A 22,283-nucleotide genomic window follows, 5' to 3' on the forward strand; every position below is an offset into this window, starting at 1 on the left:
TGAGTCTGAATCTGTTCTTTCTGTCATATTCTGAAGAAGACATTAGATCTTGATTCTCTTCCTCACTTCCTGATTCTGAGTAGAATCATGGAAACAGTCAGGAAATGTCACCATTGAAGTCATGCTCATCGTTGTTTTATAGGAGTTTATATTTTTCCTCTGTCTTCAGGTTAGTGGCACACCTTTCTTAGCATTATGCATTATCTGTGCTATTCAGACACTATAGCATTAATTAAATTAATCAGCTCAGAGATTAAAAATAGTTCAGAATGCAGGGGGAAGTTAATCTACTTTAGTACCTGGTGTTATCTTGAATGTTATCATCTGGTGAAATGACATCTTGCATGTAGAAAATGAGAAAGGGAAAAAGAAAGGATCAAAACTAATTAACTTCTAGGGAACTCTTAGGCTTTTAAGAAGTATATCTATGTGCATAAAAATGTAATGAGAGTTTCATAATCACCTTATATCCAAGAAACATTTCTTTGGTTTTCCTTTGATCCTTAGTTTAGAAAGGATGGTTTTTAAGCGGAAAAGGAAATGTTGTTTTTCTGTACTGTTCTTCTAACATGCAGAGACAGCAAATCTCCTTCCTTTTTTTTTTTTTTCCATCTTGCAAGAAAGTGTTAACATAATATTAAGCATGAATCTTTTCTTTGCCTCTTGTATAGTCTTAGAAAATTCTTTTTAGTGTCATCATTTTATTGCTGCAAGAATATCTGAGATTTTACTACAGTTCACAAAGGATTATGATTACATATGAAAGAGAAAAAAATGGAAAAACATCAGCTGGACAGTTAGGCAAAGAAGTTTTTTAGTCAGAAAAACAACTATGTATAGAGAATGGAGTTACGTCACTAAAAGGTAAGCTGATTCCTATTTAGCTTTTTTTTCCCTCCAAATTACTCTTGATCAACTTTAAATATTTAAATATAAAATATGATTCTCTATTTCATTTGCTAAGCTTTAGTAACCAAACAGTGACTATAATCCTATCAACTTTCATCTCAACCAGTACTGCCTAGAGCCTATTCATTAAGTGTTGATCTGAACACTTTAGTACCTCCTGGTGCACAGTATCTGCCATCTTTTTTCATAAATTTGACATGTTACATGTGAAAATATTTTGTCTAAGCAACTCTAAGCCATTCATACTACTTAGATATTCTGCATGGATAGACAGACAGATGGATATTTTTCAGTTCTGTTTCCCCAGCTGTTGTACTGATGCTTGAAAAGCAGTGCAAATAATGCATGTACATTTATGATTTTAGCATAATCTGTTAGGAATCCCCAAGTAATAGGTAGGAGTCTGTGAGGGTTTGTCTTGTGAGAATCTGGGCTGGTGGAAAACTTGTTATGTGTGGCCATGAGCCTAGGGGATTTATCCACAAGGTGGGAAAATCTGTGGCCAGCTTGTTTTTTTAGTTCAATCCTGCTTCTTTACTTTCATGTAAGAGTTAAATTTGATTCCCATTTTCCAGGGAGAAGATGTGTATTTTCTACTAACTTATCCTTTGCTTCCTCAGATTCCTACTGTTGTTTTTTTTCTTAATTGTTTGGACTTTTTTTTTTTTTTTTTTCCCTTTCTTTCTTTTGCTGGGGATGTGAGAAACATAAACTGTTGAAAACTTGGGAAAAACAACAATGGAGAAGACAGAGATGGGAAGAGATAGCTAGGCCAGAGACTAGGAAAGAATAAAATAAAATATGGGTCAGGTCACAAACACTTTGAAACGATGGGCAGACATCCATCACGATAGTGAATATGACATTAAAACTTATCTATTAGATAAGTCCCAAAGCACAAGTGTGAATTTTGTACAAACTTCTGGGGGATGGGTGCATTGTTTTAGAGTTTGTGCTCCTGTTCAAGGGTGAGCAGACCCCTGTTTGGATCTGTGTCTGTCCTGTTAGCTGCAGAAAGGAAACTCTTAAGGTGGGTTGTCATTTTGCTTTCCTATGCTCAAAATGTCGTATAGTTGTGTATTGTTATGCCCCTGATTTCGCTTTTCTTAACTTAGCACTTGCCCTTGTTTAATGTTAATCATAGTGTTCAGCACTGTTTGCAAACATGAAGCGTTTATGTCTTCTGTCCTCTTGAAAGTGAGAATGTCATTATGACCACAGGTCACTATGGGCTGCCTGTCACCTGTAACTGTGGAAATGAGTTACTGAGTAAAGACTGGATTTAGCAGGGCCCTCAGAAGCTGTGTTATTGAGCAGTGCTCTTTCATTTGGGATGTTGTTTCTGACCTTTATGATTGTATGCAAGTTTTGTTAAACATTTTAACTCCTGGTATTAGTCACTTGGAAGTAACTGACAACTTTTAAAGCTTTCTGGGAAGATTTCTTTACATTTCCTTACAGAGGATTCCCTCTAGATAATGGCTCAAAATCTTGTGGGAACAGGTCTGTTTTCAACAAAAAAAGAAACTGGAGGGAAGATGCTTCCCATGCTCCAAGGAAAGCAAGGGTTACAAGGACATATCTGCAAGACTGAATTCTGCGGATGTTGTAGAGACTCATGGCACATTTCTCTCTAGTTTGAGATCTCTTTTATTGATCAACTAGTTTAAAATAGATCAAATACACTTGCTAAATCTTGCCCATGTACTTGACATTTTAGAAACACCATTTTACAGATTTTCATCAGTGAGTGAAGAACATTTCTAAGCTACTTAAGTAGCTAAAGTCTACATATACCTCCCTGTCCTAGGAAACATGATATCAAAGACATTTGATTTTATGTCTGAAACAGAAGTTAAGTTAAGCAAACATGGTCTGATTCAAATGAACTCAAAGAAGAAAAGGACAACTACCTTGTCTCAGGCCAAATGTTTATGTAGCCCAGTGTCCTGCTTCCAGCAGTGGCAGAAGTAGATGTATAGTTAAAGGACGTAAGAATAGACTCTGTTTGTTATAACGTTTGCCCAAGAATATTTCCCCAGTATTCAGAGATCTGCAGCTCAGAGGATTTCTGAGACGGTGATAGTATCTTTCTCTTCCAGTGTATTACTGGCAGTGTGAACAAGGATTGGCATGAAAGACATGCAGGATAAGGAACGGCTGGATGCCAAGGTTTATTGATTAGTAGTGAAGAAGATGACTTAACTGTCTAGTTTTGAAAAAGATGTTGTCCCAAAACATGGTTGCAAGAGAAGCAAGTTGTGTTGCCAGGTTCATAGATCATAGAATGTTTTGAGTTGGAAGGGCTGTTAAAGATCATCTATTTCCAATTCCCTTACTATGAGCAGGGACACCTGCCACTAGACCAGGTTGTACAAAGTCCTATTCAGTCTGACCCTGAACACTTCCAGGGATGCAGTATCCACAGCTTCTCTGGGCAGACTTTTTCTGTGTCTTACCACCTAAGCATTTCTTCTCTATGTAAATCTACACTATTTCAGTTTAAAATCATTACCCCTAGTCCTACCAATAAAGATCCTTGTAAAAAGCCTCTCTCCATCTCTCTTTTAAATCTCTTCTAGGTATTGAAAGGCCAATACAAGGTATCCTCTGAGCCTTCTCTTCTTCGGAGTAAACAACCCTAGCTCTCTCAGCTCTTTGTAGGAGAGATGTTTCAGCCCTCTGATCATTTTTGTTCAACCTCTCTTTATATAAGCCTCATGGTACCATTCTTAAAGCAGTCTGAGGTGTAAGAGCTTTGCAAATAAAAATTGCTGTTTTGTGGAAAAGGTGTTAGTATGGAGTTACCAGTGAATGTGTCTTCCAGAAGGACAAAGTGGAGCACATGTTATTTGTTGGCAGCTTTTGTGAACAGCATTTAAGTTCGTTAAGGTCAGGAAGAAACTGTTGTCTTGTTTCTAAGGATGGAAGTTCCAGAGATTCCCATGGCAGTTTCTGCCCAGCAGATACTATTTGTCAGAGGCAAGTTAGTTTAGTACACTCATGCCAATTTGTTTTCTTTTAGGAGCCATGGATGGCTATGGGATTTACCTCTAATCCATAAGGTTGACATTGCTGCTAACAATACCTGTTTTACTACTGTCCTCCAGAATTCAGATATTTTTTCATATGAGAGAGGCAATTCCAAATGGTGTTTGTTGAAAAAGCATTCTTCTGATTGATATTATACTTGATGTTAATTCAACATTGCTGTTGAACATAAGTATCTGCCAAAACCCACTGAGTATGAAGTGGGAAAAAAGCACAGGCTTCAGTTAATTTCAAAACAACATTCATCTAATGCAGAAAGCATAAATCTTCCTGATTTAATTGCATTATTCAACAGCTTTGAATATGTACAAATTTTTACTCTCCATTCCTTTTTTCATCTCAGACTTCTGGCATTTATCCACATATGTTGGCTGACTACAATCCTCTGTGAAGTCTAATGCTTAATCTTTGCTTTCTCTTTAGGAAGCACTGGAAAAAAGTACATTTTACAATGTAGTCACTAAGATTATTTTACACATTTGCTCTTGATTCAGATTAGTATTCTTAGGACATTTATTTAATCGGTATGAAGGAAATTCCTTTTACAAACCAGACTTTTGGTTAACAAGTGTTTAGTGTTTCTATCACTTAACTCCTCCCTGCTCTGTCCAAATAGAGGCTAGAATCCACTGTCCAAATATTTCACTTCTGAATATAAAACTAGTAGAGCAATAGCAGTTAGAATTCAATAGCTAAGTCCTGAAATGATTTCTTGTTTTTTAGAACAATTTCTGTCCTTATACTGGTCTTAAAATCTATCCTTACAACATTCAGATTTCCTGCAATACATTATAATAAGAGTATCCTAATATTAAATCCTCCAAGATGGCTTTTCCAGTGGTGAAATCAAAGGTAAGCACAACACAGGTAAATTATAGCCTATTCCTAACTTGGATAGTTGCCCATTTTCCTATTTGAAATAGTTCAATTTATTGCTTTTTTATTTATAATCACGCTGCTCCAGGGTGTAGCACTTTCTGCTTCATTACTTTCCTCCACAGGATCACCAAGAGCATTCTGCTCTGTTATATTTTCTGTGAATTTGTTTTCATTTGGAAATCTTACTGAAATAGCTGTCTTATTCTGCAGTCATTTTAACAAACCCTTTAATGGGTGATCTTCTCTACTCCACACCCTAGTAAAATTACTTTATTCTAATTTGGCTTAATTAGCATTTTTTTTTTTTTAATATGAAAACAATGGTCTTACAGTTATTTTAAATGGACAATTACATTTCCTCTTTTTTTTTTTTTTTTTTCCTTTTCAGAACTCTTATTGCAAATGGTACTTGTGATGTATTTTCAGTTGAGTGCCAACTTTCATCTGCTTTCATACACATTCCCTCCTCTTGCAGTTTACATCTAGGGAATGATCTTTATTCAAGTTCAATCTACCTTACTTGTATAACCAACACCGATCACTTCACAGTTGTTTCCTAGTTTTCTTTTTTAATGTCTTCAAACATTCTAGCTGTTTTGAAGACAAACTACTACTGTCTTTACAGGATATTGTGATGAATCAACTTAAAATAAATGGACTGTTTCCTATGTGTTTTCCTTGTCATTTATGTGCTGATTGCAGAGGCATTGCTGAAAGAATTAATTCTGGGCCAATTTTTGCATATTTCAATTCATTCTTTCCTAGTCACTGAGGTAGCATCATGACAGTTACATTTGAAGTATTGCCTTCAGAATAAAAATGTGTAAATGCTTTGGAGCATTAATGAGTTTAGACCAGGAAAGGAGGAATATAATTAACTTATTTATCAACTAACCTTAAAGTAGAGACAGACATACTTGCTGCAAAGTTTATTAAATCTGATTGTAAATGCATGTGCAGTATTGCACGGAAAAAAGAGCTGATGTAATCCTTGTACGTTAAAGCAGGAAAAGAGCATGAAGAATGGAGAAGATTACTCTAAGTATGCTAGTACAGAAAAGTGTTTCCTTATCTGTATTTTTAAAAGGATGTTGAAAAGTTGAAAAAGAAGACAAATCTTATTTGAAATCTGGAAAAAAACTGTGAGTGCAGGACCTATGTTAACGATTTTTCAAGCCTTGATAACTTTGAATTATTTTCACAGAACTTTAAGCTTAAAGATTCTGCTGACCTTGATTCACAGCTTTTACAGAGTGGGATTGCATTTTTTTTTTTTTCTGTGCCTCTTTTTGTATTAATCAGAGAACCATATTTAAAGGACATTTTTTTACTATAATAGATATGAATATTCCAACCAATCTACCAACAGGATAAGAGAGGAAAAGAGAACAGATGAAGCTTAACGCTGCAACCAGATGTTAATTAACACCTTTGAGTAACCACAATACTACTTAAATTATAATAAACAAGTAATGGATTTGGTGTTGCACATGAGATACATTTTGATGATGAAATAGTATGATTGATTCTGTGTATGTTAATTTTCCTAAACATTTCATTTTTTTCTCCAAAGTACCTTTGCTGTTGGTATCCTTAGACACATTAGGGAAGGTGAGTAGTCATCAGTTTTGATGTTGAATCACTTATTCCAACTAGGATTGGTATGTGAAATGGTTGCAGAGCTATTGAACTGTACCGTGGCTGTTGATGTAGCTGAAGGCTGTGCTACTGAACTGATGTCAATGATTTACATATTTTTAGATTTTTTTTTTCTTGTCATAGAGAGAAGCTATTTTTGATTACTAATAGAAAAAAATTGTGTCTGGTTACAAGAAAAAGATACTTTGCATCAATTGTCATGCAATGAGGAGAGATTCTGAACTCAGTACCTTTTTTTCCCACTTATCCATTCAGAATAATGAATATTGCATATAGTAGTTTGCCCGAGGCTCGTTCAGTGTACCAAGAGAATTCTTGTATGGAAAATGACTGCTGTTGCTAAGTAGCCACAAGAATAAAATTGCACAATTGGAAAATATGTCTTAGGGGAAAACATTATTTATTTATTTATTAAACTACTTAGAGTGACTTACAAGCCATTTTTACTAATCCTACTACTTCTCTGTGCAGTTGCATCTAGTTCAGTTGCAGGTCCTCCAGTGAAATGCTGTTAGATTTCTGGATTATAACACAATGCTATCTTCTTCTATGTTTTCATTTCTACTTAACAGAAACCATTCCCCTATATATTTACCACTTTGGAGCAACAAGGATAAGATTGCATAGCTGGCTGGCAGAGATGTTAATTGCATAGTTTCTGATTGTCAAAAGTTGCTTTATTTCAGATTATATTTCTTCCATTTGTCAGTAGTTTTGTCCTATGAAATTCTGTTGCACATAGGTGTGGTTTTGAGCTATATGTTTTACTGATCAATGATATTCAATAAAGGAAAGCTGCATAGTTAAATGAAGAAGCTAGACACCATTATCTCTTTTCTAAGTTTTAGACTGTTCTATTACTAAATTGGTATGTGTTGGACAATCCTGGTGGCTTCTTCATGCTTTATAAAGAAAGACACTGCTGACATTTAGTGACATTGCACTGTGAGATTGGGTGGATTATTATATGCTTATAGGATGTATATACGGTTGGGACATAAGGAAGTGAAAAATTCTGGATATGTCAGATGCAAAAGACTCATAGATTTTTTTTTTTTTTATTTGATGAATTACTGTAGTGTACTTTAGAGAGGATAAATAAACAAACCAAAAGCAACCCAACCATTCTTTCTCACTGTATTATAGGACTGCACTATTGCTTTTACAGTGTATCAACCAAACTCTGCAATTACATCTACAAGTATAAAAATAAGCTGAACTCTGAGTGATGTGGCAGATTTATTTCAGAATTCCTTTGTTACTTACCAAAATATTAAAATTATCTGGTAGTTTTGGCAGGAAGCTAGTCAGTAATGATGAGAAACATTTGTTTTGAATGGAAAACTGCATGCGTTAGTAATAGTGTCATCTAGGACTCTAATGAGAATGTAGAAACTCTGTTTCTTTGACCTCACACTTAAATATTTTCTCAAGAAATGGTGTATCCACAGAAGGAAGTCAGAAGTAATAACCTTTTGTATTTGATGATTTTGATGTAATGATCCAACAAACATTTTATTCGGTCTCTCTTTCACAGGCAAAAACTTTGCCTTGGTGTATGCAAGAGATATCTGCATACTCTGTGCACAGCAGATTTCTGAGCCTGCTTTCATGTCTTGGTGCTATGTGTTATCCATAGCACATGCAATTTGCATGAAACTGTATAGAGTTCAAACTGATGTCAAGTGAAATTGTCAGTCTTCCTTTCTTTTGGAGGCTATACATTACGGTGTTCATCTAAAATATGTTTCATGAGTTCTATATGTAAACAGACTTTGAATAAAGCACAAATTGTTCTGGGAAAAAAACTAAACTGTGAGTTCTTTTCCCAAGTGAATGTTCTAACCACAGGGCTACACTCTTCTTTCTACTCCTAGTTTCATCTCTTAAATAAATAGCCAACTTAAGTTAAGGCTTCTTTTTCAGTTCTGCTACATGTGTTAGGCATATTCAGAGCACAGAGCACTCCTTCCAGTTTTTCCACAGAGGATTTTAATTCTATTCTACCTCTTTTTCATATCTCAGCCTGCCTTAGTCATGAAACTGGGCACCCAGCTTCCAAATGAGGGCAGCTTCTGTGCTATGCCAAAAACAGAAGAACAATCCAGACAAAGTAGGGAGATTCTTAATAACTTTAAGTTCCTCCAGGGGTTTTAGGAGTTGATTTGATAGGTCTTTTTGAATTCCAGTTTTGGATCTAATGAAGGGAATGGAGGAGAATTAAGATTTTTTTCCAAAAGGAGAAGACCAGATAGTGAAGCATCGAGAAAGAAGGTTCAGAACACGTAAAAGAAGGTAACTTCTCACAAAGGAGAGATTTGAGAAATTCCTTGATAAAAGCTGTAACAGATACTAATAGTTTAGACAAATTGAAGAGAGACAGAAAATTACTTGCAAGAGAGGTCCACTGAGTATTATTGAGTAGATAATTGGATTAGATTCAGTGAATCTTGTGAACAGAATATAGAAGCTGGGGGAATACAGAAGAGGAATGTCACATACACTTGTCCTGTTCTTTCCCTTCAAAGAATGCCCATTTGTAGCCAACATTGCTGAAGACTGGATACAGGGCTATAGGGACCCTGGATCTGAACCAGAATGGATATTCGTAGATCTTGCAATGAGTTCTGCATTTAGGCAAAATTATAGAATTAAAAATTGAAATTTAGATATCTATTTTGGACTAGGTAACATCTTACTTTTCCACAAAAAGTTACCCCTGTGTATCCTATGTTCACAAATCTTTATATATTGAGTTAAAATTACATAAGGCTAGTAGATTTGAGCCTCCTTGGTTCCTCTAACACTATATTTGTGTTCATTTTGAGAACCTCGACTATCGTATCTTTTGGTCTCTTGCAGATAATCATTAAATCTTCAAAGTATATATGAATTAAAGTGAATAATTTAATGCAAAACATTGACAATAACTTGGAAAAGCAAAATTAATGCTTCATATCTGCTTTTGATTCATGAAATGAAAGGGTCACAGGAGAGAGCTCTATACAAAATTTCAATTTGAACTCTATCAAAATTTGTTATTTTTCAAAGTAAAGTAAATCAATAATACAAAAAGAAAAAATTCCATCTGGAAAGATAGTAATGGTATCTGAAACAAAATTTTAAAAGATACTTAAATGTTACTTTTTTAAAAGATGAATAGGTACTTTGATCAATTCATGTTTTTAAAAGCTGTCTTTTATTGTTTTCAATTGATATGGAGTAGGAGTTAAATAAATAAAATATATTTGAAATTATATTTTGAGTTCCATATAGGAAGTGGTAATAAAGCATGTGCTAGAAGAAAGACTTTAATACCACATGGAAACAATCTACACTGGCTACATCAGTTTCAGTACACAGTAGCCTACACTTCAAATGACAGTATAAACACAAAATGTAAAGGTAGAGCATTTTTAGATGAAGATAAAGAAATGCCTTTTGATCATGCTGCTAGAGCAATTTCTCAAGTGAGTTGATTTCTATGATAAATAATATTTTTGCCTCTTTTTTATATGTAAGCTACAACGACAAATTATTCTAACTCATCTTTTGCTGTTTTTTCATAAGAGCAGAAGTAGAAATGTTACAGCTTTCATCCCGTAATGAAGACCTCTCATATATATGCATGTATGTATGTATATATATTTGTGTCTATCAATGACTTCTCATATATAGCTGCTAGTTGCCTACGTATAGCTGCCCCAGAGGTTATGGGTCTTCTATAACTACTAGATTATATTTAACAGACTCACATAGTGTCTTGTATAGTCTAGAGAGTCTCAAATAACATGGAGTGGATATATTTAGATTACAGAATTGCACTCGAAAAGACTGTTGTTAAATGTAAATATAGCAGATTGTTTACCATGTGGATTATACAATACTTTTTCAGAAGTCTGAATGTACTTCTGTAGTCCCCAGAGCAAGGAGTACTAACTTGACGTGATATTATACTCAGGGAAGAACATTTTGCAAGACTTTGCAAGTCTACAAGCCAATAAAACAATGTTAATGAAAATTTGCTTACCTATCACTGTTAAGTAGTGTGAATGAAGCCAGCCTGGACTATGGGTTGGCTCTGCTTACTTTTTGCTTCAGAACTCGTCTGTATAACACACTGATATAACAAAGCCCCCCCCCCCCCAAAAAAAAAAAAACCCAAAACAAATGATTGCATAGATTCACAAGTCTAACCTGCAGATATGCATCTCCCACTCATCTGAAGGCAGGATAACTTTGGTAGTGTTTTCAGGACTTCAGCTGCTGTGAGATGATCAGGCCTCAATTATGGTCAAAATAAATGTTCTGTCAATTTCTGATTTGAAGACAGTAACCTCTTCTGGAGGCTGTATTTTTTGTTTGTTTTTGTTTTTGTTTTTAAACTATGTGTATACTGTGCTCTTTGAGATCAGTTTACAGTATCTAAAATTGATATCGATATTGATGTATTGATACAGTGTCTAAAACTGGTGAAACTTCAGAAAATGCTTCAGACTTCAAGTTGGTAGTGCTGTAGTTTCAATCAGAAAAGTTGTGTTGATGAACCTGCTTTGGCTTGGGAAAGAGGAAACTGGTGACATGAAGCTACTAAACAACTGATCTAAAATATTAGGTAAATGAGTCACGTCCTCATATCTGTCCCATGTAGATCAAATGTGTTGATTTGGAAATCCTATTGCAAGATTAGCATTTTAGGAGATTTTATAAATTCTATAAAATATGAGATATTAGAGGAATGTGGATGTTTTCAGGGTTTTTGTAGCATGTGAACTGAGCTACAGGCCCTGTGTTATTTATGACTGCTAGTAACTATATGTACTTTTGTATATTTTTTTAAGCAAGCAGCTCCAGATTTAATTTTTTTTAACCTATTTAAGTAAAAAATGAAATAATATAGAATGCTCCTGGATTTTCTCAAAGTTCCTGCTTTCCTCAGAATCAATGTTTCAAAATACAGGTTATCATAAAGTGAAACTAGAAGTGGATTCTTTTTTTAAAAAAAACAAAAAATCTTATTTAGCATTAGTAAAAATTTATTCATGAGTAATCATAATATTTTTACAGCGATTATACACTCATTGATTTAAGTGAGGACACAGTCATGCAAATTTGTCTGTTACTTTTTAGGTTTATCTAAAGTCTATTCTGTTTTATGAAGGGTGGCTTACTGCAGTTTGGATACTTCAGATAAAAGAAACTGTGTCTGCTGAGTGTACAGTTCTGTTTTGCTGCTCAGGAGAAGTAGGTTTTTAACTGAGCTTTTATTTATCTCATATGAATTTCTTTTATGTTATTTGTAAACACATTCCAGAACCATACATGGACATTCAGTGGATCACTCTCTGAAGCACTATAAGAAAAAAGTGGTTCAATGGAACATAGGTAAAAATACAAACTAGTTTGCGTTCAGACCCAAACTGTGACTATTGCAGGATAAAATTTTATATGAGAACTCTGTTCACTTTCAAATGTTTTGTTGATGTGTGCTATGTGTTGAGGCTCAGACTACATGAGAAGAGACGCTGGCAGTTTTTTATATTTGAGGACTAAATACGGAGATTTTTATTGCAGTACATTTAAATGCACAATCTGTTATTAAGGTAATGCTTTGTAATATTTATTTCACCTTTTAGAATACTAAAACATTTGCAGTGACTGCTGGTGATGGGTACAGCATCATGGTGCAGTGCACGTACTTTCTGGGTGTGGAGATTTTGCAGACTTTCATTCACACTATGTCTTCGGACCTCTTTTAGATAATGAGCAGTAACCACATGCTGGTGGAAAGCAAGCACAACATTTTTTCTGGTTCAATAACAGATGCAGGCTTTCCATGATAGTACTAATATGGTAAAGAATATATTTTTAATTTGATTTAGTCATATTCATTCCTTCTCTGAAAAGCATATGCCTGGGCACACAGGAATTGCTATTTTAATGCAAATTGTTGTTCCATCAGCCATAATATTTTGTCTCCAATACCTATATGAAGCTACTTCTATTTCTAAAGAAAAAAAAAGTATAATGTACCTATCCTGGAGTATTGCATCCAGGTCTGGGGCCCCCAGTACAGGAAAGATGTGAAGCTGTTGGAGAGGATCCAGTGGAGGACCATGAAGATCAGAGGGCTGAAGCACCTCCCCTAGGAAGACAGACTGAGGGAGCTGGGCTTGTGGGGAGACCTCATTTCAGCCTTCCAGTATTTAAAAGGGGATTATAAAAAGGAGAGGGGAATCAACTTTTTACAAGGGTAGACAGTAATAGGACAAGGGGGAATGGCTTCAAGGTCAGGGAGAGAAGGTTTAGATTGAATGTCAGAGGGAAGTTCTTCACAGAGAGGGTGGTGAGGTGCTGGAACAGCCTGCCCAGAGGGGCTGTGGATGCTCTCTCCCTGGAGGTGGGATGGGTCTCTGGGCAGCCTGGTCTAGTACCAGATCTGGAAGTTGGAGGCCCTGCCTGTGGCAGGGCAGAGTTGGAACTTGATGATCCTTGGGGTCCCTTCCAACTCAAGCCATTCTGTGATTCTGTCCTCTTAAAGTTATGGATGAACAACTTCTGATCTTTCTGTCACTCTGTTTATTATTTTGGGTTATTGAATTTAACAGTATACTCTATTTCCCTTTTCTTAATTGAATAGTATATATTAAGGAAAAAATATTTTTCTTCTAAGACAAATAAAGAAATAGTGCCATTATGGAATTGAGTTAAATAATTTTAGTACAGATTAAATGTATCATTCTTTGCCAAAATTCGCTAAATTCAAATATTTAGAAGATCATGCTTGATTGTTTGCATAGAAATGTGGAAAAAGTGAGCAAAACATCTTCATAAAAACTCATGAAAAGCAAAGTATTTCTTCTTGGTCCTTAGCAGCAAACATTCTTTCTTTTGGAAACACTGAACCTTTATATAAAATAAAAATCATTCATTAAGGAGAGTATAGGTTAATAGCGCTAATAAAAATATATATTAGCCATATAATATGCATACATTATTTATGATGTATTAGATTCAGTTTCACCATGATCAGTGTAAGTATGTGGTGGACAAGTGTCCCATTAGCGGTTTGCCCCCTTTTTGCTTTCACAGAATCACAGAACCATAGAATGGCTTGGGTTAAAAGGGAACTCAAGGATCATTAGGCTCCAACCCCTCCATCCCCACAGGCAGGGCCACCAACCATTTAACACTAGACCAGGCTGCCCAGGGCCCCATCCAACCTGTCCTTGAACACCTCCAGGGATAGGACTTCCACAGCCTCTCTGGGCAGCCTGTTCCAGCACCTTGCCACTATCATAGTAAAGAACTTTCCCCTGACATCCAACCTAAATCTTCCCTCCTTCAACTTCAAACCATTTCCCCTTGTCCTGCTATTATTTACCCTTTTAAAGAGTTGGCTCCCCTCCTGTTTATAGGATCCCTTTTAAATACTGGAAGGCTGCAATGACTCTTTGAGTGTACTTTTATGGTACAGCTAAATTAATATAAGGGCTGTCTGCTTCTGGAAAAGGTGATCTCCCTTTCCCCACTCTGGCCATGTACTCCTGCAGCTTCCTCTGTGTTGGCTCAAGAGCTGTACCAGCATGATACTTACCTTTCAGAAAACAACTAAAAGGTTTTGCAGACATCTGTCGTCAAGCTATCAGCCTGGAAGGAGACTTTTGTCAGCGGTTCCCCACTAAATCACTTGAATGTATTGCAAAACTATCCTTTTTAAAGCCATGCCTAGCAAGCCAGACTGCCTTTCAGGCTGTCTTTCAGGAATTTGAATTCACTGAACACTGAGCAGAGATGTGTTTCCTTTGTGCCTTGCAGACGTTCCCTGACTGCTTTGGGTCAGAAGTGCTCGGCTTGTGCTTACTGAAATCACGCAGAAGCTGCTGGGAGTGAGGCATGCCCAGGCTTATAACCATCTGCATTGCTCTTGAACTTTGGCACCTAACAAACAGGTTGCAAATCAGTATTTGTAAATCACTTAAAAGCCAGACGCTCTAGTTATAAACACAAATCAAGTTCATCCAAGTTCATTACCAGATAGACCAGTTGTACTAGAGTATCTTGCATCTAAGGTAATATATTCCACAAAGCTGTGAATAGATGCAAACTAAATAATGGGAACTGTCCCTGTAATTTTCTAATGCCTCAACCAGGACCTATTGGAATGTTCAGAGGCTACTGCAATAGGTAAAGTACAACTGCATTCCAATGCCATCTCTAGGCATGCCACATTTTCACTACTCAGAGAAGCCTGGAGTTTTATCTACTTCTAGTTTACAAAACAAGCACTTCCCTGTGGAAAATGCTTTCAGTGTCTTCATTGATACTCTGTCTTTTCCAGCCATCACTGATGAGGGTGGCTGACACTGGCCTCTGAATACTACCTGCCTTGTAGGAAATGTAGTCTTTGAGGTGTCACATGAAGTGTCCCAATGTTGGATTTGGATTCTAATGTGTCACCAGTCCATACAATTCCAATGATGTCAGAACTATTTGTACTCTGGAATGGAAAATCAACAGTAGAGATTCTACACTACCAAGCGTGTTTATTTCCTGTGAAGTTTTCTAAGCATACCTATCCTACTCAAAAAGTGTGGTAGGAAGAACTGTTCAATATTTCCACCTGAACTGGTTCCTGTTGGTTACTATTACCCTCTGTGGTGATAATAACTTGGTCTACAAAGCAATATAACTATATTAGCATTGCAGCATCTATGAGAAATGGGTTAATCATTCGGAGCAGGACATCATTCTGGTAGCAGTCTTTCTTCACATTCTGGACCATGTAAAGATGGACTGGGAGTCTGTGCATGAGTTGTCTTGCATAGTACTGATTCTCCGTTATATTTCATGAATGACACATTACTGAGATTTTGATTAGGGCAAGATTTATTTTAGGAAATCCTAGGAATAACTCTAAAACTTAGACACACAGTAAGGACTGTGATTTCTTGATATTTCCCTCAGGCAAAAAACAAAACAAAACAAAAACCCCAACAAAACAACTTTAAATTAATTTATCTCAACTGTAAGAAGCCTTTGATAGCAGTGTGTGCAGCTTTTAAAGGATTCTTGGCTGTAACATCACTTTCATGGAAACTAGCTGCCAGTTAACACTAGCCCTGGATTTTCTATAGTTTCAGATCAAATAAGAATATTCTTGGATTTCTCTAATGCCAATGGTTCCTTTTGATTCTGTCTGTTTTTCTAATTCATTGCTAATGAATAGTTGCTTCTTCTGTGGCTTTTAGGCTGTTGTACTGAACGACTGTTGGATTTTGTATTTCACAGACTCTTAGAAATGGGAAACCTGTTGCTTTGATGGGCTTCTGAACTTACAAGAGAGCCTCTATTGCAAAAAGAAACATTGCATGAAATTATTGACTACTCTGTTTCAGGAAAACCTCCATCTTGTTGCACAAAACAATGAAAATGGTAGAAGAACAAACAAAGATAGGGGAATGCTGAAATAATAAATAACTTTGACCTTTTTTTTTTTTCTTCCCCCCCCCCCCCCCCCATGCTGACATCCAGTTGTGTCCTTTGATCTTTCCTGCCTTAAACAAGCTAATATCTGCCAAGAGAGTGCAACTGTTACTGAATCACCAAGGTCCTATTTGTTCCGCTTGAAAGATGACAATGCATTTTTGTATTCCTAAAGAAGCATAGAAGTAACTTTGAAAGCTTTCATTAACCAGAAGCCTAGTTCTTTCTCATAGACAATTTTTGAATTTTTTTGGGTGAGTTTTATTTCTCATCTCCTTGAGCATACTGCAGATAACTGTGATGTCATTTTCTGCTTGATGCTGGTTAGAAAGCACCGAAGTTATATGATTCTGTTGTAGCTCATTATATATACTGCTTTGTCAGGAACTGAAGACTTCAACAACAGTAACATATTGATGATTCAGTTACATTATCCGTATAATCACAGAAAGATTAAGGCTGGAAGGGATCTCTGGAGGTCATCAGGTCCAACACCCCTGCTCAATCAGGAACACGTGGAGCAGATTGCTGATCCTTTGAACAAATCTCTGTTAGTGCTAATTCCTTAGTTCTATATAGATTTCTTGTGCTTAAAGTTGAATTGCTTGAATCTCAATCAAAATATTTTATATTTTGAGTTTAAAAAGCAGATTAAATAAATACAACCTTATAATGGGAGCAGGAGATGTATTGGAATTCTGTGAAGAAATAGTGAACTCTTCTTTAAGGGTGCTACTTCCAGTCACCAGGATAAAGCTGGATATTTAAATCAATGCTATTAAGTAACCATTCTTTGTTCCAAATGGACGTAGTACTTAACAAGAACCTTCTGACTGTGATCATAGGTTCTCTCAAGAATTACTGTAGAACTTTTGCATTGCTTTCAGGTTCAGATTGCATTGACTATGCTTGTAGACTAGTTAAGTTAGTTTTAAAATTGGACATTTTTTCTGCAGTAAGAAGTATACCTTATATCACAGAAACAGAATTTTGGAAAGCTTGCAAATTATTCCCAAAGAATGATATACAGCTTCTATGGCTGTTAATTTCAGACTTCCCTGATGGTTGGAGATGATGTGTGTGAGGATCAGAGACTTAGGCTGTGATCCAACAAAGCACTTAAACTCATTTTTAACTTAGCTCATCATGATCAGTTCTACTGAAGACAGTGTCTGATTCATAATATCATGGAAAATATATTGGAACCTTATTTGAGATTACATATTTAATACAATCTCTATCACATTTATTTCTTTTAACTTTAAAATCTTAAAGTATCAGAAAATATTTTATAAGGACTCATTTCAAAATCTTCTTAAGCCTGCATGTCTTTAGTGTAACTGTTTTGGAAGAAGCTGTTATTTAGTTTCAAAACTAGATCTTTTTAAATTGATGATATATTTTTGCTATTTAAAGGGAATCATATCAGCTGAGGGAGCATGTTACTGAGACTTGTAATCAAGATGGGTTGATTTTTTTGTAAGAATTAAGAAATTCTGATTAACAGTTTTTAAAAGTACAAGGAGATAGAAAATACAGCTCCTGCTTACGAAGAACTGATGAATTGTTCACTCGTGGCACATATACAATACTTTTTCTATTTAGTATATTGAATTTGCTGTTTTATTCAGGATCTGCACAGAATGACTGCAGTTATTACCTTCCCTGGTGGACATGACTGTCTTTAATGAACAGTGCTTTTCTAGAGCATATGGATGAATGACGGGGAACATCAGTGAGTCACTCAGATGTGTTGCTGGACAATAATAAGCCAGTTGTTGACATCAGGGAGAAAATACAAAATATTTTCTAACAACGCTGATTAGATCAATGACTGGTAACTTGTAGGCTTTTCCTTCTTGACTTAGGGTTAATGAGAGTAGGCCCAGAGAAGAACTGAGACACCATCCTTATGTGGTATTGGCAATAATTCAATAGTTCTGTGATAACGTGTAGTTGTGTAGAGGGAAAATAAGCGAACTTAATGTGCTGGTTGCAGATTATTCACAAATATGGGTAGCCTTGCTTGCAATAGCAGAGAAGAAAGACTAGTAATGATTATCCAAAGAAAATCATTTCTCTGAAGATGCCAGGCTAATGATAGCTGACCTGAAGTATTTCTGTAGTTGAGCATAGGGCACTGAAACAACAAGACTTTACTAGGTTATCTCATCAAAAGTTATCTTGACCTCACAGTCCCAATAAGTATAATTTTTTGAAATGTTAGGACTAGCTTCACCACAAGGACTTCCGTTGGAAGGTTAGCTTCTAGCAAGCAAATGTGAATGTGTGAGATATTAATACACAGTATCATTGAGTACTATTACTAGAAAAAAATAGAGTGAAGGAACTAAGCCATGTAGATTGATTCTACACAATCTTCTGGCTTGAAGTTAGGCTTTATCTTCTAAATACTTGGGTGCTCTGGTCACATTTACTGTATGAAACCCTTGTATAAATGGAAAATCATTGACAGAGGGAACTAAGCCTGCAGAATCATGCGTCAGATTGACTTTTTTGTTGTAGACACATCTCCGTCGAAATAGGCAGCTGGCTTTATTTTATCCAAACCACAACAGCTGGTTAACAGTTTACCACCTCAGTCTTGGTACATGCTCCATGTTCATATATATGCGATTTACTTCTGGGAACAGGCAGGTCTATTAATATGAAATGAAGTCACAAAGGTATTTTATATCTAGACTGGAGCATTTTACTGAGATGATGAGAAGGTACCAATAGGACAGTAATTTTCTTTTATGTCTTAACTTTCACTATTAGATGGTCTCAGTTCCCTCTAATTCTTAAGACATTGTTCAGGCCAGTAAATAGATGAACCGAGGGGAAGAGTGTATTTACCCATGGAACTTTCTTAGTTCTTACCTAATTTGTGGAGAATAGCAAGCTGGTTGATAAAGGCAGATATCTTGATGAAAATCCATAAAATGGGATCTTGATATCAAGCATCTGGAGAACAAGAAGGGAAGTAGACTATGAAGAAAGTAATTAATATTTTCTGTTCAAAGATTTTGTTGCAAGTCTGTGTATTAGATTCACAGAATAATTTAAATTGGAAGGGAAGCCAAGATGTCATCTCATCCAAACTGCTCAAAGGAAGTCTATTTAGATCACTTTGCTCAGGGACCTTTTCAGCTGTCTCAGACTCACAGGATATGAATTCCAGAGCCTCTCTGAGCAACATCTTCTTGTATTTGACCACTTTCCTGGTAAAAAAAAAACCTGTATTCTTAATATCCAATTGGAATTTAAAATGGTATGCCATTGTCTCCTGATGTGTCTTAGCCTGTTACTGTGTACCTGGCTTTGTCTTCTCTGTATTCTCTGGTCAGATAGTTGTAGGTAGCAATAAGTTCTCCCCTCAGACTTTTTTTTTCTGCAGTTTGAGCAAGCCTTGTAATGTGAAGCTGTCCTCGTACACGAGGTGCCCAAATGCTTGGGGTCCTTGGAATTTGTTCTTGTAGTGGTAGACTGAAAATGGAGTAAGGTAACAGGAAGTCTAATAGTCTGAGGCTTATTGAAGTGCAGAGATAACAAAATGGCAGATTTTTTTTTTCGTTTCCCAGTTCTGTTAGCTAACATCTTTTGAAATAATAGAATTGGACCTGTTTTAGGTATCCATTACACTGTAACTCAAAGCCACAGCAAGATAAATTAAAAAAAAAAAAAAAAAAAAAAAAAAAGTAGTTTTCAGGTGGTGATTACAGTGTAGTATTTGAGATAATAGACCTGAGATAGTTTACATGAGAAGAAAATCATCATGCGTATTTTGCATGCCCATGGGTACAGTTCCACAGGAACATTTGCATACATGTGTTTAAACCTAAAATCTGAGAGGCTGTTGTTGATGCCTAGTATATTGTCATGAATTTGGCAGGAAAAGGAGTCTTGAGAAATAATACTGTAAGTGAGGCCAATTAATTATGGAATATGACTGATTAGCAAATGGAGCTCATATCCACTAAGAAAACCTGCTGAAACAGTGGAACTCTCTTGGGGGAAAGTAAGGGGAAAAGGAGTCAGGGGGAGAAGAGTGCTTAGTTGTGGTCTACAATCTGTTCTTTCATGTCAAAAAGGTTTTTTTTTTAATTTTAGCTAAAAACGGTATAGAATAATAGATTCATAGAATAGCTTGGGTTGGAATGGACCTTAAAAGTCATCCAGATCTAACTCTTCTGCAGTGAGTAGGGTTGCAAATCACTAAATAAGGCACTAGATCAGACTGGCCCCCATCCAACCTGGACTTCGACACCTCCAGAGATGTGTCATCCACAGTTTCTGTGGATGACATGTGCAAATACCTCACCACCTTTGGACTGAAAAATTTCTCTCTAATATCTAATTTAAATTTTCTCTCCTTTAGTTTAAAACCACTCCCCCTTGTCTTATCACTATCAGACAAAGTAAAAAGTTGATCTCTCTCCTGTTTATTAGTTTTGTTCAAGTACTGGAAACCACAGTATGGTTTTCCTGGTGTATTCTCTTCTTCAAGTCAAACAAGCCCAGCTCCCTCAGCCAGTCTTCAAAGGGGAGGTGCTTCAGCCCTCTGATCATCTTCATGGCTTCTTTTGGATCTATTCCAACAGTTCTACATCTTCCTTGTCCAGGCCTGAGGTCTGCAATACACAGTTTACCTAGATGTTTTTTCCTGCATTATTGCAGATTGGTCTGTATAGTTTTCTGACCTGTTTTCAACCTGTTACATTTAAGTGATCAGAAGGACAATACGCGGTTGATATATTTTATACTAATAGTACTGTAAAAAGTAAAGGTAGTGAAAGTAACAAAATCAAGTAATAGTAAAAGTGTATCCTAATAGTACTTTTTTAAAAGAGTTACACTTCTATAGAATGGTGTAGGGGTGTACAGTGGCATGTGCCAGTTAGCCTGAAATCACCCCAGGGTACTTGGAGGTTAAACTAAATTAAGAATTTGCAAAGATGGAAGACAGATATCACAGTTACATGTTTATAATGGTATCTGAGATGCTTCTTTATGCTGTCCTTTAGTTAAGACATACTTAATTCCTACCAAAAGGGTCATTTCTTGTCTGAAATCCATGATGTCAGACTGGGGAAGCTGGCTTGCTTGTGTAACTGGTCTTTTCTTACGTTTAGATAGAAATCTCTCTTTCTAACTACATCATACCTACATCTCTTCCTCAAGACATCTTACACCTAGTTTTAAGGAGCTTGTGTCCTCAAACTCTGCTCTGGCAACTAGAAATAAATTATGTACAGTTGTCTTCCTCACCTAGCTGAGCAATGCTGCAATTTTGTGCTCAATTGCATACTTTGCATCTCATAAACAAAATTTTTAGTCACACTTTATATCACCACATAAACGAAACTAACCATTTATGACTGTTTTTGGGAGTGCAGACATGATAATATTTGGTCGTTTTGAAGATGTCTCACCCAATCTTGTAAGCTGTCTTCTTTCTGAAGAATTACAAAGTCTTTTTTGTAATCTCTTTTCAAACTGCTAATTCATGGTAATCAATCACTCATCATCATTTTGTCTTTGAAATAAATACAATAAATTAATACAAATATGGTATACTCAGTTTACTCAGCTACATGTTTTCTTTTCAGAGCTAATTCTTCTTCATCTTCTTCTTTTTTTTTTTTTTTTTTTTTTTAAATGAAGCTAGATCCATGAGGAATGACCTGTTATAATGCTGCATTTGTGATTAAGCAAGGTATAGTCCTTAATGTTAAATCACAGCATTGTATTATTGCTTGCCTACCAGTGAGCACCTTTGCTCACAAGTGGTTAACATTTTCCTTAAGAAAGCAGAGATGTCTTTTTTCTTCTTTTCTTTTTTCTTTTTTGTCTGCATGGAAACATCTGCTAACCCTCTGAAACCTCAGTATTTGCTAATATCTTTTGAGTTTGTCCAGAGTACTCAGGTATTTTGGCCCATTTTATGTATGTAGTAAGTCATTTATCCTGTATGAGTTGGGCATAATTATTTAGTGCTATCCTCTCCTATCTTTGTTAGGCACAAAAACACAGAAGAAATACAAAAGCTAGTTATATTACAGCATATGTCTTCTCTGACTTTAAGAAAGGGCATTTCTACACATTGTTTTCTAATGCTGAATTGAAAAGGAAGATAGTGTCCAATTCAGTTTGCAGGTCTGGGGACTGAAGTTCAGTATTATAACTGGCAAAATAATCTACACTGAAGTCCAGACTCTTACTCTTCCCCAGGTGGGTAATGAAGAGGAAAAACTTTCAGTCTGTATACTTACCTGGCTGGTAGCATGTCAGCCATT

At 36.0% G+C, this 22,283-nt stretch overlaps 1 protein-coding gene across 2 annotated transcripts in view; it reads left to right on the forward strand.

Moving 5' to 3' along the window:
• Window positions 1-22,283, forward strand: part of ESR1 (estrogen receptor 1) — a 176,413-nt gene that overhangs the window by 45,347 nt on the left and 108,783 nt on the right. The gene's annotated exons all lie outside the window — the stretch shown is intronic.

This window comes from Phasianus colchicus, chromosome 2, assembly GCF_987193195.1.
Source record: "Phasianus colchicus chromosome 2, bPhaCol1.hap1.1, whole genome shotgun sequence".
Lineage (NCBI taxonomy): Eukaryota > Metazoa > Chordata > Aves > Galliformes > Phasianidae > Phasianus > Phasianus colchicus.